This window comes from Equus asinus, chromosome X (genome assembly GCF_041296235.1).
Source record: "Equus asinus isolate D_3611 breed Donkey chromosome X, EquAss-T2T_v2, whole genome shotgun sequence".
Taxonomy (NCBI): Eukaryota; Metazoa; Chordata; class Mammalia; order Perissodactyla; family Equidae; genus Equus; species Equus asinus.
In genome coordinates this window covers 23,822,201-23,839,386 of record NC_091820.1, presented here as the reverse complement: position 1 = coordinate 23,839,386, position 17,186 = coordinate 23,822,201, and the positions used below count along the sequence as shown (strand labels likewise).

General features: G+C 35.3%; 1 protein-coding gene across 1 annotated transcript in view; it reads right to left on the bottom strand.

Annotated features, from left to right (window-relative positions):
- The window catches only part of IL1RAPL1 (interleukin 1 receptor accessory protein like 1), a 1,280,310-nt gene that overhangs the window by 363,762 nt on the left and 899,362 nt on the right, over positions 1-17,186 (bottom strand). The gene's annotated exons all lie outside the window — the stretch shown is intronic.

Sequence of the window (17,186 nt, the reverse complement as noted above, 5' to 3'; positions counted from 1 at the left end):
TTTCCCAGCTCCAGTCCCTACCTTCCTTCCCTTCCTCCCCTAGCCTTTCTGTCTCACCTAAGAGGGGAAATAAAAAAGCTAAGAAATACTTGTGTATGTCACAGTCCAGGGACACAGGCCCACTAAAAGACAGATTTAATCTAAGATTATGGGAGGCCTTCCCTTCTCCATACTTTACCACAAAACCCAACAGGGCTCCAGAATAACACTGGATTACAGCTGAAAGAACTGAAAGTCACAGACTCTGTCTGAGGAGTCCTTAGGGAAGACCAAAGTAAACTGAGGAGATAAAAACAAGGACATTAGAGGAAACTGAAGCCTCTGGCACCTACAGCTACAGCAGCCATTAAATGCAGCCCAACTCCTGGCCATATTAACATAAATCCTCATACTACAAGACTACTTACCACAATTCTTATCACCCAGTACAAAATGTATGGCTTTGAGCAAAAACTGCAAGGCATGCCAAAAGGCAAGATAAAACTCAGTATGAAGAAACAAAGCAAACATCAGAACCAAACTTAGATATGACGCAGATTGTAACCACAGGACCAGGAACAGAATTTGCCACCCCAAAATATGCCTCTTTGGCATAAGGATTATCTTGAACCGATAATTATTAAGAAACAGCAGACACAGGAAAAGCTCTGAAAACCTAGCAGAAACCTTTACCAAAAAAACGTTTATTGTAAGGGAAATTTACATTTTTAAGGGAAATCTCCATTTGTAAAGGTGTCACCCTCTCTGTGCCAGGAAGAGAAGGATGACTAAATCACAAGAAACTCTTATCAATATGGGAGGTGTCCAACTCAAGTCTGCATAACAACCTTACCCTTGTTTACTGTATTTTTCCTGGTAACCTCCCATAACTGGCCTTCCCTAGCTCCAAAAATTTTTCTTATGCCTTTAGTGGAAGATGGTATTTAAGGTGGTAGCTTGGCCATTTTGGGGAGTTACTCAGTTTTCCTGAGTCTCTTCCATGTATATGGGGGTATACACGTTATTAAACTTCTGTTTATTTTTCAAAACAAAAAAAAAAAGAGAAATATGTAACCACAGGACCATTTTAAACTGACCTCATCTTAACAACAGAATGTTAAAGCTGTTTTTCAGGGGCAGAGAGTCAAAAACTGTAAGTCATATAGCCAGAGCATGCACAGAAGAGAAATTTTTGACCTGCAATAACACCTGGAAGCAAAGATTCCCCTCCATAGAACCAAAAGGACCAGGACACGACTGGAACCAGAAAGACGGACCCTTTCCAGAAGTGAGGAGTCCCTTATCCGGGAAGATCTGGTGTTAAAGCCCCTTTCCATACCTTATGATAAATGGTCTTGTTTGGAGTCCTGCCAATCGAAATTCATCCTGCCCTTGCTTCTGCATACCAGCCAGCCCTCCCTAATCTCTTAAACTTTACCCCATACCTGGGACACAGAAGACAGTTTGAGAACCTTGCCTCCTGTCTCCTTGCTGGTTGACCTCACAATAAAGCCTTTTCATTTCTCAAAACCCAGTGCTATAAGTACAGGCTTTTTATGCGCATCAGGCCACGAACCTTTAGCCAGTAACAATATATACTAAAAGTATGAGGCAGGGATTTTAAAATAACTATGATTAATATGTTAATAGGGGCTCTAATGGAAAAACATTCAAGAACAACATTTAAGCACAAATGAGAAATATAAGCAGAGAGATGCAAACTCTAAAAAGAATCAAAAGGAAATGCTAGAAATCAAAAACACTGCAACAGAAATGAAGAATGCCTTTGAAGGGCTCATCAGTATACTGGACACAGCCAAAAAAGTCAATTGACTGTCAGTCATCAGAGACATCCAAAACTGAAATGCAAAGAGAAAAGAGAATGAAAAAAAAATGAACTTAGTACACAAAGATTTTAAGTTTAAAATAGCTTGCTAAAGGATTTAAGTATACAATAAGGACAGATTTAGAGCATTTTTGAAAAGGACTATTAGAATATGGTGAAAAGAGATTCAATACAAGAAATCAATAAATCCTAGCCAGTAGATCAAACATTATTCTGTTTGATAAAATGAGTGAAACTGTTACACAACAATGTGAAGATACTTAATGCCACAGACCTGTTCACTTAGAAATGGTTAAAATGGTAAATTTTATGTTATTTGTATTTAACCATAGTAAAAAAATTAATTTAATTTTTTAAAATGAGTGAAACCATGGTATGCATAGCTGTCCTGTTTAGTGGAATTATCACCAGAACATACATACCCACACACAAATAAACAAATGTGTGTCTCTTAAAAAATAAATTAAAGCAAATTTAAAATTGCAGAAACAAAACAAGCCCAGTAAAATTGATATATTCAGGGATTAAAAGACATTTACAGCAGTTCTTAAAGACCCTTTTTATAAATTAACTTACAAAATTATATTGATTGAGCTTCTTTTTTTTCTGTACTGGCCAATTAACTCAGTTTTTATAGGTATCAGCAATACGGTTTTTCCAAATATTTTCCTGTGAATATATTTGAAGTTCATGTAATCATATAATTGTTAGAAAGCCTATAGTCCCACCCTAGTCCTTTTTAAATTAATTTATTTTTTATTGAGGTAATATTGGTTTATAACATTATATAAATTTCCGGTGTACATCATTATATTCTGATGAACTTTTTCATGTTGACCACTCAAATAGTAATTACCATTGTCTACTATGTAATAATCACTTTGCTAAAAGATCATCACGTGAAAACACTTTTTAATTGCATTATATATTTTTGGAGAGGTATTTTTTAACAATTTCTTCTTCGCCCTTCATATCCAATTCATCAGCATGGGGCAAAATATATCTCAAATCTGCCCACTTCTCTTTTTCTCCTTTTCTAACATCCAAATCTAAGTGATTATCATATTTTGCCTGGATCACTGACATGGCTACCACTCATAATTGACCCACTTCCATCAAGTCTACACTGCTGTGAGACAGAACTTTTAATTGGTATTATGTAGTTAAGAGAAAAGAAAGTCTAGGGAAGAAGAAAGTTACGATTTTTTAAAGAAAGCTTTGTGCTTTTAAGTAAAAAATTGAGAATATGCTTTTCATTGTTAATAGGGCAGAGATCCAGAATACATACACTTTATTTGTATTGAAGAAAATTTTAAACATTAAATTAATGATGCTTTTTTATACACTAAAATATGTTACACTAAAAGAAATTTTAAAATCATAACTTGGTATGTTAAGGAGAATTTATACATCAAATTAGTTGTTAATAGTGAGAACTTTTAGACAACGAAATATATTACCTAAAAAAGGTTGTAAAATTATAGCTTGGAATGAATGTCTTTAAAGTAGGAGAGATATCTAATGGCTTTAAGCTTCCCAGAAGGAATTACTATATAATACTTGATTCTGAATATAATAATTTCAAAATGGTGGGCTTGAATGTTTTAAAGACTTTTGATTAGCTAAAAAATGGACTTGTAATCTTGTCTGCCTTACACAATCAGCATGGCAAAAAATTAAAAGATAAAAACAACTTAAAAAAAGTAAAGCGCCACTTATATTTAAGTTAAGGAAGTTAAGCTTTCATCCAAATATATTTAAAATTCCCTAAAAATCTTCTTTCTACATGCATAACAAAAACATGCATAACACACGCATAACAAAAACAAGTTTTCCATTGTTATGGGAAATAATTTGTTCTGTTTTCCTGTTGTTAAAACTTGTCTAATCAAAAAGGATATTCCCATTTCTCAATATAATATTTACATAGAAAAACCTACAAATACTTAACTTACTGGTTTTGGTTTCCCGTCAAGAATTCCAATAGACAGTTTCCAGGGCTATAACAGTCTATTCATTTTAAAGAAGTTTCATCTATAATGTGATTTACCGAAAATAAGAACTTTGTAATAACATTTTGGAAACCCTTGAAGAATGAAGGCAACCAGTTCACTGCATTCAATGTCTACAGATTTTATTTGTCATTGGACTTCCATCGCCACCTTATCTGCATAGTAATAATCTTTTCTATTTCTATTGAAATAAATCATCACAACAGTTCAGTTATATGATTTATCCCAAAGAACTTTACTTTATTTGCTTTAAAATAACAAAACTAGATTTATTTTATAACCAGGGGATTATTATTGAGAACTTTAATGAAGAAAATGCAATCATTAAAATCAATACACTTATTAAATGGGTGCTAAATAAGTAAAAACTTCATGCCGACAAATACGTTTCATATAAAAGCTTTCATTTTCTATTTTTAAATAATAATTTATATTAGTTACAGAAATATTCATGTTAGCATAGCATATTGGTACAGTCATAATGCATAAACCAAATGTTAACAAATGGGTAAATTTAATAGATGTATTTCTAACCTATTTCTTGAAGTTATCCAGACATCTAAACTTAAACCCAACCTGATTCTTCTGTGCAAGTATAAACCTATGCAACTTCCATATGATCTCCAGATAAAAGACAGCACTGAAAACCTATCCAGTAAGAAAAAAGCTAAAACCAGATTATCAAAACTAGTTTCACACATATTAAGTGTTCCTTGTCTGAATTAAACCCGAGGCATCATATGAGAAGTAAAACATGTAAAACGCTTTAACTGCTCTCTTCATTTTCATAAGCCAGGAACAAGTTAGGGTCAAAGGACAGGTGTTTTTTTTCAGATCTCATTTGTCAGAGCTGCAACATTAAGGAACTAACGATGTTGCTTGACTTGAAATGGAACAAGCATATCACTTGTACAGCCAAAGATTGTAGAAGGTAAATGTGGAAAAAGATCTCTGTTATAAAATAGAGAAGAAAATGAGCATGAATATGATTAATGATAATGTTCTATTTTTTATCCTGAAATTCTGCAGCATTTATTTTGAAATTTTATTCAGAAGAATGTCACACATAGTGACTATGAATATGGAATTCATCTTGATTCTCCTGTGTTTAAGGACAACTTGTCTGTCATTCCTTCTTTATAGAGTTAAAAAGAACATGTCCTTTACCCAAATTATTGACCACAATTCAAAACAATGACTATTATGGTTTCACATTATGCTTGCTTTTTCTCATATTTAGACTCTTATTTAAGGAACTAATTCATTTAATGCTCTTTATTGAAATGCAAATTGTCTTAAAGATAGCAACATAATGGTGGTCTTAACAAAGAGAAGATAATGTTGAAGAATCTGTTTGGATTCATCAGTTAGATAATTAAAACCATAGACTCAAGAGGAAGGTTTATTAGAGGATCTTTTATGAAACATTAAAGTCTTTTACTTTATGCAATAAAAGAACTGGCTTTTGAATATTACTTTTAAATTCAGACTAGAATAAGAAATATTACTGGATACTTTGACTTCACATAGTCTTTTTCCAAAGTGAATTCCATAGAACATTGAAGTCAGAAGATTATTATTAGATGTTAGATGAAAAAAGTATCCTACAGTCCTATATGTTTAAGAAATAATGCATTATTTAATTTTTTGAGGAACCTCCATACTATTTTCCATCATGGCTGCACCATTTTACATTCCTACCAATAGAGTACAAGGGTTCCAATTTCTCCACATTCTCACCAACACTTATTATCTTTTATTTTTCTGATAACAGACATCCTAACAGGTATAAAATGATCTCATTGTGGCTTTGATTTGCATTTCCCTAAAGATTACTGATGTTTTCATATGCCTGTTGGCCATTTGTATGTCTTCTTTGGAGAAATGTCTATTCGGGTCCTTTGCCCATTTTTTAATCAGTTTATTTATTTTTTTGCTATTGAGTTGTATGGGTTCCTAATATATTTGGATATTAACCCCTAGTCAGATACATGGTTTGAAAATATTTTCTACCATTCAAGAAGTTGCCTTTTCCCTCTGTTGATTGTTTCCTTTGCTGTGCAGAAGAAGCCTTTTAGTTTGATGTAGTCCCACTTACACATTTTTGCTTTTGTTGCTTGTGCTTTTGGTATCATATCCAAAAAATTATTGCTAAGACCAATGTCATGAAGGTTTTTCCTTATGTTTTCTTATAGGGGTTTTACAGTTTTGGGTCTTACATTTAAGTCTTTAATCTTTTTTGAGTTGATTTTTGTGTATGGTGTAAGATGTGTCCAATTTCATTCCTTTGCATGTAGATACCCAAGTTTCCGAATATATTTGTTTGAAGAAACTATTCTTTTCCCATTGTGCATTCCCGGCATTCCTGTCAGATTAGTTGACCAAACGTGCATGGGTTTAACTCTGGACTCTGTGTTCACTTTCATTGGCCCATATATCTGTTGTTATGCCAGTACCATACTGTTTTAGTGGCTTTGTAATAAATTTTGAAATCAGGAAACGTGATGCTTCTAGCTTTGTCCCCCTTTCTCAAGATTGCTTTGGCTATTCAGGGTCTACGAATTTTAGTTTTGGGTATATATCCAGAAGATTGAAATCAGGCTCTCAAAGAGATATCTGCACCCCTATGTTGACTGCAGTGATATTCATAATACTTAAGATATGGAAACAACCTAAGTGTCTCCACTGATGGAAGAATGGGTAAAGAAAATGTGTATAGACATACAATGGAATATTATTCACCCTCAAAAAGGAAGGAAATCTTGAATGTGTGACAAATGGATGAACCTGGAGGACATAACGTAAGTCAAATAAGCCAGTCACAGAAAGACGAATGCTGCATGATTCCACTTATATGAGGGACCTAAAATAGTCAAACTCATAGAAACAGATAGTAGAATGATCGTTTCCAGGGATTGGGGAGAGGGAGAAATGAAGAGTTGCTGTTCAATGGAAATAAAGTTTCAGTTAAACAAGATAAATACATTCTAGAGATCTGCTATACAACATTGTGCCTTTAGTTAACAATACTATACTGTGCACTTAAAATTTTGTTGAGTGTAAATCTTATGTTGTGTTCTTACCATAATAAGAAAAAGAAAAGAATGAGTTAAACAGATTAAACTGGCTTTCTTAAAGCTTTTAATATGCTAATCTAAATGGTTAAACAAGGATGTGGTGGGGGTAAGGGAAATGGTATGCTGTATTTAATTAATTTTTTGAACCATTGTATTAGTCAGGGATCTCCAGAAATAGAACTGATAGGAAGTATATAGATATGTATGAGGAGATTCATTCTAAGAATTGGCTTACGTGGTTTTGGAGGCTGAGAATTTCTAAGATCTGCTGTCTACAAGCTGGAGAATCAGGAAAGCTGGTGGCATAATTTACTCCAAGTTCAAAGGCCTGAGAACTGAGGGGCCAATGGTGTAGATCCATATCTGAAGAGCTGAGAACTGGGGTTTGATGGTGTAAGTCCTGGTCTGAGTCCAAGGGCTTAAGAACTGGGAGCACTGATGTCCAAAGGCAGGAGAAGATGGATGTCTCAGGTCAAGTAGAGAGCAAAATAACCCTTCTTTGCTTTTGTTTTATTCAGGCCCTCAGTGGACTGGATGATGCCCACCCACCTTGGTGAGGGAAGATCTTTACTCAGTCTCTGATGCAAATGCTGTTCTCTTCCAGAGACACTCTCAGAAATAACGCTTTACCAGCTATCTGGGAATCCCTTAGCCCAGTCACGATGACACATAAAATTAACCATTACATCATGAAACCTTTTTCTTTCCAAGGATATGTTATAAGTTTAGAGTTTAGTTAATGCTGCTGAAGATGAAAGAAAAAAAATATTTTTTAAATAGGCTAAACTAGTCATTTCTCTATAATAACAGTTAATAGCTTAAAGAAAATATTTCCCAAGAGCTTAAGTGTAGAAATCATTTTCTCCACAGTTTTCCCATGATCCTAGAATCACGGAAAATACCCCTTTAATTGAGAATAATTTTGAAAAATTATTTATTCTCTCCTTTTCCATCATTGGTTGCCAATGAGGTCATTATTGCAACTTTAAAATTGACAGTCTTTCTTTTTATGAAACTCTTTCAAATGTAGTAAGACTTTTGGCATCACAGAGCCTAGGTACCAAATATCAATATGAGTTTTAAAATTAAGGAATCACAGAGCTAAAACATATTGATATTTAATTTACATAAGAACTCACAAAAACGTGTTACCATGTTAATGGTTGCACAGACAGAATTATTTTAAATTTAAGACATGATTATGTAGTATCGAAGTGGGTTATATTTATATTTATTACTCTTAATTATCTGTGGTTTTTGAAAGTGAACAGGGCAAATGATGACGTTTTGTTTTAGTGTCAGGCACTACTTAGCTGCCAGCCAAAAATACCACATATCATGTGTTTAAAGCCCAAAGCCAACAAACACCGTTCCTCCTTTTCAATGTCACTGAAATAAATGAAGGCAATCACATCAGGTGGGAACTCTATGCCTATTTGGGGAGCTAAGTAATCACCTCTGTCGGACCTGTAGCTAGATGGATGATATAGAATCAGCAAAAATTGTAAGCTAAGGTATTGCCCTTTAGCTCAGTTTTCAGAAGCAAGGACTGACAGGAATATGGGAGAGGAAAAGGCTTAGATTTGTGGAAATGGAAGTAACATGTTCATTTTTTTTCCTTTAAGTGTTTCTGATAACTAAAGTGAATATAACATACCTTCAATTCCTTTGAAGGTTAGAAGAGGTTGCCTGAGAAAACAATGAGCGACATGCAGTCATGGGAATGGGCTGACCATAGTTTCAGAGACTGGGGAATATGAAAGGAGGAATTTCGAAAATATTCTGTACAAGTTTTGAAATAGAACAAGTATCCATGGCATAGACGTCTTAGCTGGCTCTAAATAGAGAGGCAAGGAGTGGCATTTGCAAATATATACATATATCAAATATATATATACATATATATATGTATTTCCTTGCACAAAATGCAGTATCAGAAGCTTAAAGAAGAGACATGCTATTTCGTTTTTCTAGAAATATTTATTGACAAAGTCAAGATCTGATGCCTGAGCTCATTTGAGTCAGGCCATATAGGTGTAGTGAGTTAATATTCCAAATAGAACAGGGAGGAAGACATCCCTGCCATTTACTATTTCCCTTTAGGAGGCATAAAAATTACAATGGAAGTAATATGGGAGTTGGTCAAGCAATAAAAACTGGTGCTGATAAATACAAGGTAAAAATACAAAATTAAATCCTATTGATCTAGAAACAAGTTTTCTCAACTGCAGTGCTATTGACATTTAGGGGAGGATAATTATTTATTGTCAGTGCCTGTCCTGTGCGATACCTGTTGTAGGGTATTGCAGCAATCCTGGTCTCCACCCACTAGAGGCCAGGAGCATCTCTCTCAGTTATAACAACCAAAAATATCTTCAGATATTGCCAAATATTCCCTAGGGGGCAAAATCATCCCTGGTTCAGAAACATTCGGAATTTCTAGTGGGGAGAATAAAAGGTAATACTCAGAGGGTAGAAAAATATTAACTTCATAGTGTGACTAACATTAAAATGGAGACATTTTATAGAATTGCTATATACTTCTTACCCAAGAGAAATAAGTGTTTATGTCTATCAAAAATAGTTACAAGAATGTTCACAGCAACTGTTTAATTCATAATTATAGAAAAGTAGAAACTACCCAAATGCTCAACACTAAAATAACTAAATAAATTGGAGTATATTCATACAATGGAATACTACTCAGAAATGAAAAAAACAAACAAACTAACACAGCAACATGGATGGATTTCACACACAGGATGTTATGTGAAAGAAACCAGAACCAAAAGAGTAAAGTGTGACTCCATTCTTATGAAGTTCAAAATATATACAACACCGGAAGTCATAAGTGGTTACTTTGATGGAGAGGAGAGGCTGTTGACTTGGAGGGGCATGAGGGATTTCTAGGGAACTGAAAATGTTCTAAGTCTTGATCTGGGTGACAGATGCATGAATGGGTACGTATGTACAAATTCATCAGGATATACATTTAAGATGAATGCTCTTCATATCATGTAAGTTATTAGTCGATAAAAAGTAAATATTAACTAAAAAACTATATATTTTAGACAGTGAATGAGAAGGAAAAAACTCAGGGAAACCCAGCACTTCTATTTTATTATGATTATTTGTGGAGCTGTTTTAGATAGATAGATAGATAGATAGATAGATAGATAGATAGATAGACAGACACAGATACTACTAGTTTGCTAGGGCTGCCAAACAGAGTAGCACAGACTGGGGGGCTTAAAGAACAGAAATTCTTTCTCACAGTTCTAGAGGCTAGAACTCTGAGATCCAGGTGTCGGCAGGGTTGGTTTCTTCTGAGGCTTCTCTCCTTGGTTTGCAGATGGCTGCCTTCTCCTTGTGTCTTCGCATGGTCTCTCCTCTGTGTGGGAGCCCCTGGTATCTCTCTGCATGTCTTAATCTCCCCTTCTTGTAAGTATACCAGTCAGATTGGATTAGGGGCCACCCCAAAGGTCTCATTTTAACTTAATTACCTCTTTAAATACCCTATCTCCAAATACAGTCACACTCCAAGGTACTGGAGTTTAGGGCTTCACCATGTGAATTTGGGGGAGGGGCACAATTAAGCATACAACATATATGATATCACCTCCACATTTGAAAACATTAGTAGGCCTATGCATACCTGCTCAGTACCAGGTATTTTTCCAGGCAATGAAAACATATTGTTTTAATTCTAATAACATCCCTGAGAAGTAATTATTTTTATTAATACGCATCACAGATGGCAAACAGATCCAGAGCAACATAGGACTTGTCCAAGATTAACTAGCTTTTAGCTGGCTAAACTGGGATTCAATCTCAAGTCTTTTTACCTCCAAACACTATTAGATCATGCCACCTCCTCTACTCCACACACACACCCACAAACACATAATTGAAAGATGTAATTCTGAGTATGTGAATTCTAAACAGGTTAGGTACTTTTTGAAGCAGTGGGCAACTTTTGACCATTTGCATATTCAATCGATGTGAATAAACCAATATGGAGTGAGTGGGTACATATATACTGCAAGTTCAGTATTATTTTGATTCTGTATTTTTCCATTAACTGAAAACTAGGTACCATAGCAACAGAGCTGGTTTAAACCAAATTCCCATGAAAGAGAACTGTTTGGCAGGAATAGATTTTAGAATCCTTCTGCATGTCCAGAGAGAGGAAACAAAGGGCTGGGTGACAAGCTAAAAAATATAAAATTAGTCAAGCCCCTGAACCCTCACTACAGGAGACATTTAGGTAAAAATATCTACATGACTATAAGATTCAAAATTCTTTTGAATGCTTTTATTGTATATGCATGTATGTGACATGTGAACAAAGAGTCAATTTTAAAAAACCTTTTTTGTAGTGTAGATTTTGAATCCTAATATTAATCATTTTATTTTTATTGTGGTAACATTGGTTTCTAACACTATATAAATTTCAGGTGTACATCATTATACTTCAGTTTCTGTGTAGATTACATCATGTTCACCACCCAAAGATTAATTACCATCCTTGACCACACACATGTGCCTAAATCACCCCTTTCACCCTCCTCACTCCCCCCTTCCCCTTTGGTAACCACCAATCCAATCTCTTTCACCATGTGATTGTTTGTTGTTGTTTTTATCTTCTACTTCTGAGTGAGATCATACAGTGTTTGACTTTCTCCCTCTGACTTATTTCGCTTAGCATAATACCCTCAAGGTGCATCCATGTTGTCACAAATGGCCGGATGTCATAGTTTCTTATGACTATGTAGTATTCCATTGTGTATATCTACCACATCTCCTTTATCCATTCATCCCTTGATGGGCACCTAGGTTGCTTTCAAGTCTTGGCTATTGTGAATAATGCTGCAATGAACATAGAGGTGTATGTATCTTTAGGCAATCATGTTTTCATGGTCGTTGGATAAATACCCAGCAGTGGAATAGCTGGATCGTATGGTAGTTCTATTCTTAATTATTTGAGGAATCTCCATACTGTTTTCCATAGTGGCTGCACCAGTTTGCATTCACCAGCAGAGTATGAGAGTTCCCTTCTCTCCACATCCTCTCCAACACATGTTGTTTCCTGTCTTGTTGATTATGGCCATTCTGATGGGAGTGAGGTGATATCTCCTTGTAGTTTTGACTTGCATTTCCCTGATAAATCATGATGTTGAACATACTTTTGTGTGCTTGTTGGCCATCTGGATATCTTCTTTGGAGAAGGGTGTGTTCAGATCTTTTGCCCATTTTTTAATTCGGTTGTTAGTTTTTTGTTGTTGAGATTTATGAGTTCTTTATATATTTTGGATATTAACCTCTTATCTGGTATACGGTTTGCAAATATCTTCTCCCAATTGTTAGGTTGTCTTTACATGTTGTTGATGGCTTCCTTTGCTGTGCAGAAGCTTTTTAGTTTGATGTAGTCCCATTTGTTTATTTTTGGTATTGTTTCCCCTGTCTGCTCAGACATGGTACTTGAAAATATGTCGTTAAGACCAATGTCAAGGGGTGTACTGCCTATGTTTTCTTCACAAACTTTCATGTTTTCAGGTCTTACATTCAAGTCTTTAATCCATTTTGAATTAATTTTTGTGTATGGTTAACATAATGGTCTACTTTTATTCTTTTGCATGTGGCTGTCCAGTTTTCCCAACATCATCTGTTCAAGAGACTTTGCTTTCTCCATTGTATTTTCTTGGCTCCCTTGTCAAACATTAGCTGTCCATAGATGTATGGGTTTACTTCTGGGCTTTTGATTCTGTTCCATTGATTTGTGTGTCTGTTTTTGTGCCGGTACCATGCTGTTATGGTTACTAAAGCTTGGTAGTATATTTTGAAATGAGGAAGTGTGACACCTTCAGCTTTGTTCTTTTTTCTCAGGATTCTTTTGGCAATTTGGGGTCGTCTGTTGTTCCATATAAATTTTAGAATTCTTTGTTCTATTTCTGTGAAAAATGTCAATGGAACTTTGATCAGGATTGCATTGAATCTGTAGATTACTTTAGGAGTATGGACATTTTAATGATGTTAATTCTTCCAATCCAAGAGCACAGAATATCTTTCCATTTCTTTTTTTTTTTTTTGAGGAAGATTAGCCCTGTGCTAACATCTGCTGCCAATCCTCCTCTTTTTGCTGAGGAAGCCTGGCCTTGAGCTAACATCCATGCCCATCTTCCTCTACTTTATATGTGGGACGCCTACCACAGCATGGCTTGCCAAGCAGTGCCATGTCTGCACCCGGGCTCTGAACCGGTGAACCCCAGGTTGCCGAAGCAGAATGTGCGAACCTAACCACTGTGCCACCGGGCCCGCCCCTATCTTTCCATTTCTTTGTGTCTTCTTCAATTTCTTTCAACAATGTTTTATAGTTTTCGGTGTACAGATCTTTCACCTCTTTGGTTAAGTTTATTCCTAGGTGTTTTATTCTTTTTGTTGCAATTGTAAACGGGATTGTAGTCTTAATTTCTCTCTCTGCTACTTCGCTGTTAGTGTATTGAAACGCCACTGAATTTGTATGTTGATTTTGTATCCTGTAACTTGACCATATTCAATTATTATTTCTAAAAGTTTTTTGCTGGATTCTTTAGGTTTTTCTATATATAAAATCATGGCATCTGCAAATACTGACAGTTTCACTTCTTCCTTTGCAATTTGGATCCCTTTTATTTATTTTTCTTGCCTGATTGATCTGGTTAGGACCTCCAATATTATGCTAAATAAGAGTGGTGAAAGCGGGCATCCTTGTCTGGTTCTTGTTCTTAGAGGGATAGCTTTCAGTTCTTCTCCTTTGAGAATGATATTACCTGTGGGTTTGTCATATAAGGCTTTATTATGTTGAGGTACTTTCCGTCTATAACCATTTTATTCATTGTTTTCCATAAATGGATGCTATATCTTGTCAAATGCTTTCTCTGCATCTATTGAGGTGATGTTTGGATTTTTATTCTTCATTTTGTTAATATGGTGTATCATGTTGATTGATTTTATGGATATTGAACCATTCCTGCATCCCGGAATAAGTCACACTTGATCATGGTGTATGATCTTTTTAATGTATTGTTGTACACGATTTGCTAGTATTTTGTTGAGCATTTTTGCATCGATGGTCATTAGTGATATTGGCCTGTAATTTTCTTTTTTCATGTTGTCTTTGTCTGATTTTGTTATCAGGGTAATGTTGGCTTCATAGACTGGGTTAGGAAGCATCCCTTCCTCTTCAATATTTGGAAGCGTTTTAGAAGGACAGGTATCAATTCTTCTTTGAATATTTGGTGGAGTTCACCACGAGAGCCGTCTGGTCCTGGACTTTTCTTTTTTGGGAGGTTTTTGATTACTGTTTTGATTTTCTTACTGGTGATTGGTCTACTCAAATTCTCTATTTATTCTTGATTCAGTTTTGGAAGTTTGTGTGATTCTAAGAATTTATCCATCTCTTCTAGATTATCCAATTTGTTGGTGGATAGCTTTTCCTACTATTCTCTTATAATCTTTTCTAGTTTGGAGGTGTCCATTGTAATTTCTCCTCTTCCATTTCTGATTTTATTTACTTGAGCCTTCTCTCTTTTTTTCTTAGTGAGTCTAGCTAAAGGTTTGTCAACTTTGTTTATCTTTTCAAAGAACTAGCTCTTGGTTTCATTGATTTTTTTCTATTGCTTTTCTAGTCTCGATTTCATTACCTCTGCTCTGCTTTTTATTATTTCCTTCCCTCTACTGATTTTGGGCTTTGTTTGTTCTTCTTTGTCCAGTCCTTTAGATGCACTGTTAGATTGTTTATTTTAGATTTTTCTTGTTTGTTGAGGTAGGCCTGCATTGCTATAAACTTCCCTCTTAGAACTGCTTTTGCTGTATCCCATAGATTTTGGCATGCTGTATTTTCATTTTCATTTGTCTCCAAGTATTTTTTGTTTCTCCTTTGATTTCTTCATTGACCCAATTGTTGTTCAGAGGGTTTTGTTTAATCTCCACATATTTGTGGCTATTCTGATTTTCTTCCTGTAGTTAATTTACAGTTTCATAACTTTGTGTTCAGAAAAGATGCTTGGTAGTATTTCAACCTTCTTAAATTTATTGAGAATTGTTTTGTGGCCTAATATGTGATCAATCCTAGAGAATGTTCCACGTGCTTTTGAAAGCAATTTGTAACCTGTGGTTTTTGGATGGAATGTTCTGTATATATCTACTAAGTCCATCTTGTCTAATGTGTCATTTAAGGCCAGTGTTTCCTTATTGATCTTCTGTTTGCAGGATCTATCCATTGGTGTAAGTGGAGTGTAAAAGTCCCTTACTATAATTGTGTCACTGTCTATTTCTCCTTTTATGTCTGTTAATAATTGCTTTATATATTTAGGTGCTCCTATGTTTGGTGCATAGATATTCCCAATTGTTATATCTTCTTGTTGGATTGTTCCCTTTATCATTATGTAGTGACTTTCTTTGTCTCTTGTTGTAATTTTGTTCTAAAGTCTATATAAGTATTGGTACTCCAGCTTTCTTTTCATTGCCATTTTCACAGAGTATCTTTTTCCATCCCTTCACGTTCAGTTTGTGTTTTTACATCTGAAGTGTCTCTTGCATGCAGCATATATGGGTCTTGTTTTGCTTTTTGTTCTTCTTTTTTTTTCTTTTGAGGAAGGTTAGCTCTGAGCTAATATCTACTGCCAATCCTCCTCTTTTTGCTTAGGAAGACTGGCCCTGAGCTAACATCTCTGCCCATCTTCCTCTACTTTATATGTGGGAAGCCTGCCACAGCATGGCTTGATGTGCACTGTGTAGGTCTATGCCTGGGATTCGAACCGGTGAACCCCAGGCCGGCAAAGCAGAGTGCGTGAATTTAACCGCTGCACCACTGGGCTAGCCCTGGGTCCTGTTTTTTTATCCAATTGGCCACCCTGTGCCATTTGATTGGAGCATTTAGTCTATTGACATTTAAAGTATCTATTGATAAGTATGTTCTTATTGCCATTTTGTTACATTTATTTCTGGGTGTTTTAGTAGTTCTTCTCTGTTCCTTTCCTCTTCTCTTGCTCACTTTCCTTGCCGTTTGATGGCTTTCTTTAGAATTATGTTTGGGTTACTTTCTCTTAATTTTTTGTGTATTTATTATAGGTTTCTGGTTTGTGACTACCATGAGGTTTGTATATGATAACCTATGTATACAGCAATCTGTATTAAGTTGATGGTCTCTTTAGTTTGACCTCTTTATAAAAGCTTTACTTGTTCACTCCTCTCCTTTCACATTTTATGTTTTGGATACCATATCTAATCTCCTTGTGTATGTGTGTGTATCTGTTGCCCTCTTATCACCGAAATAGGTAATTTTAGTACTTTTCTCTTTTGACCTTCACATTATCTTCATAGGTGGTTGATCTGCTAGCTTTACTGTATTTTTGCCTTTACTGGTGATTTTTTTGTGTTTTTTTTCTTTGATAATTTTCATATTCCTATTTGTGGTCTTCCCTTTTGCACTTAAATAAGTCCCTTTAGCATTTCTTGTAAAACCGGTTTCTTGGTGATAAACTCCTTTATTTTTGCTTGTCTGGGAAACTCTTTATCTCTCCTTCCATTCTGAATGATAACCTTGCCAGGTAGAGTATTCTTGGCTGTAGGTTTTTTCCTTTCAGTATTTAAATATATAATGCCACTCCCTTCTAGCCTGTTAAGGTTTCTGCTGAGAAGTCAGCTGATAACCTTATGGGGTTTCCTTTGCGTGTCACTTGTTGCCTTTCTCTTGCTGCTTTTAGGATTCTCTCTTTATCTTTAATTTTTGACATAATTATATTGTGTCTTGGTGTGGGCCTCTTTGGGTTTATCTTCTTTAGTGTTCTTTTTGCTTCCTGTTCCTAGATGTCTGTTTCCTTCCTTAGATTAGGAAAGTTTTCAGCTATTATTTCTTCAAGCAGATTCTCTGCCCCTTTGTCTCTCTCTTCTCCTTCTGGGACACCAAAGTACGAATGTTAGTGCACTTGATATTGTCCCAGAGGTCCCTTAGATTGTTCTCATTCTTTGTAATTCTTTTTTCTTTTATCTGTTCAGCTTGGGTGATTTTCTCTAGTCTTTCATCCAGTTTGCTGATCCATTTTTCTGTATCCTCTACTCTTCTATTAAGTCCCTCCAGTGAATTTTCATATCCAGTATTGTATTCTTCCTTTCTGACTGGTTCTTTTTTATGTTTTCCAATTCTTTGTTGATGTTTTCACTGAGTTCATCCATTCTTCTCCCAAGATCAGTGAGCATCCTTATGACTTTTTGTTTGAATTCTTTGCCAGG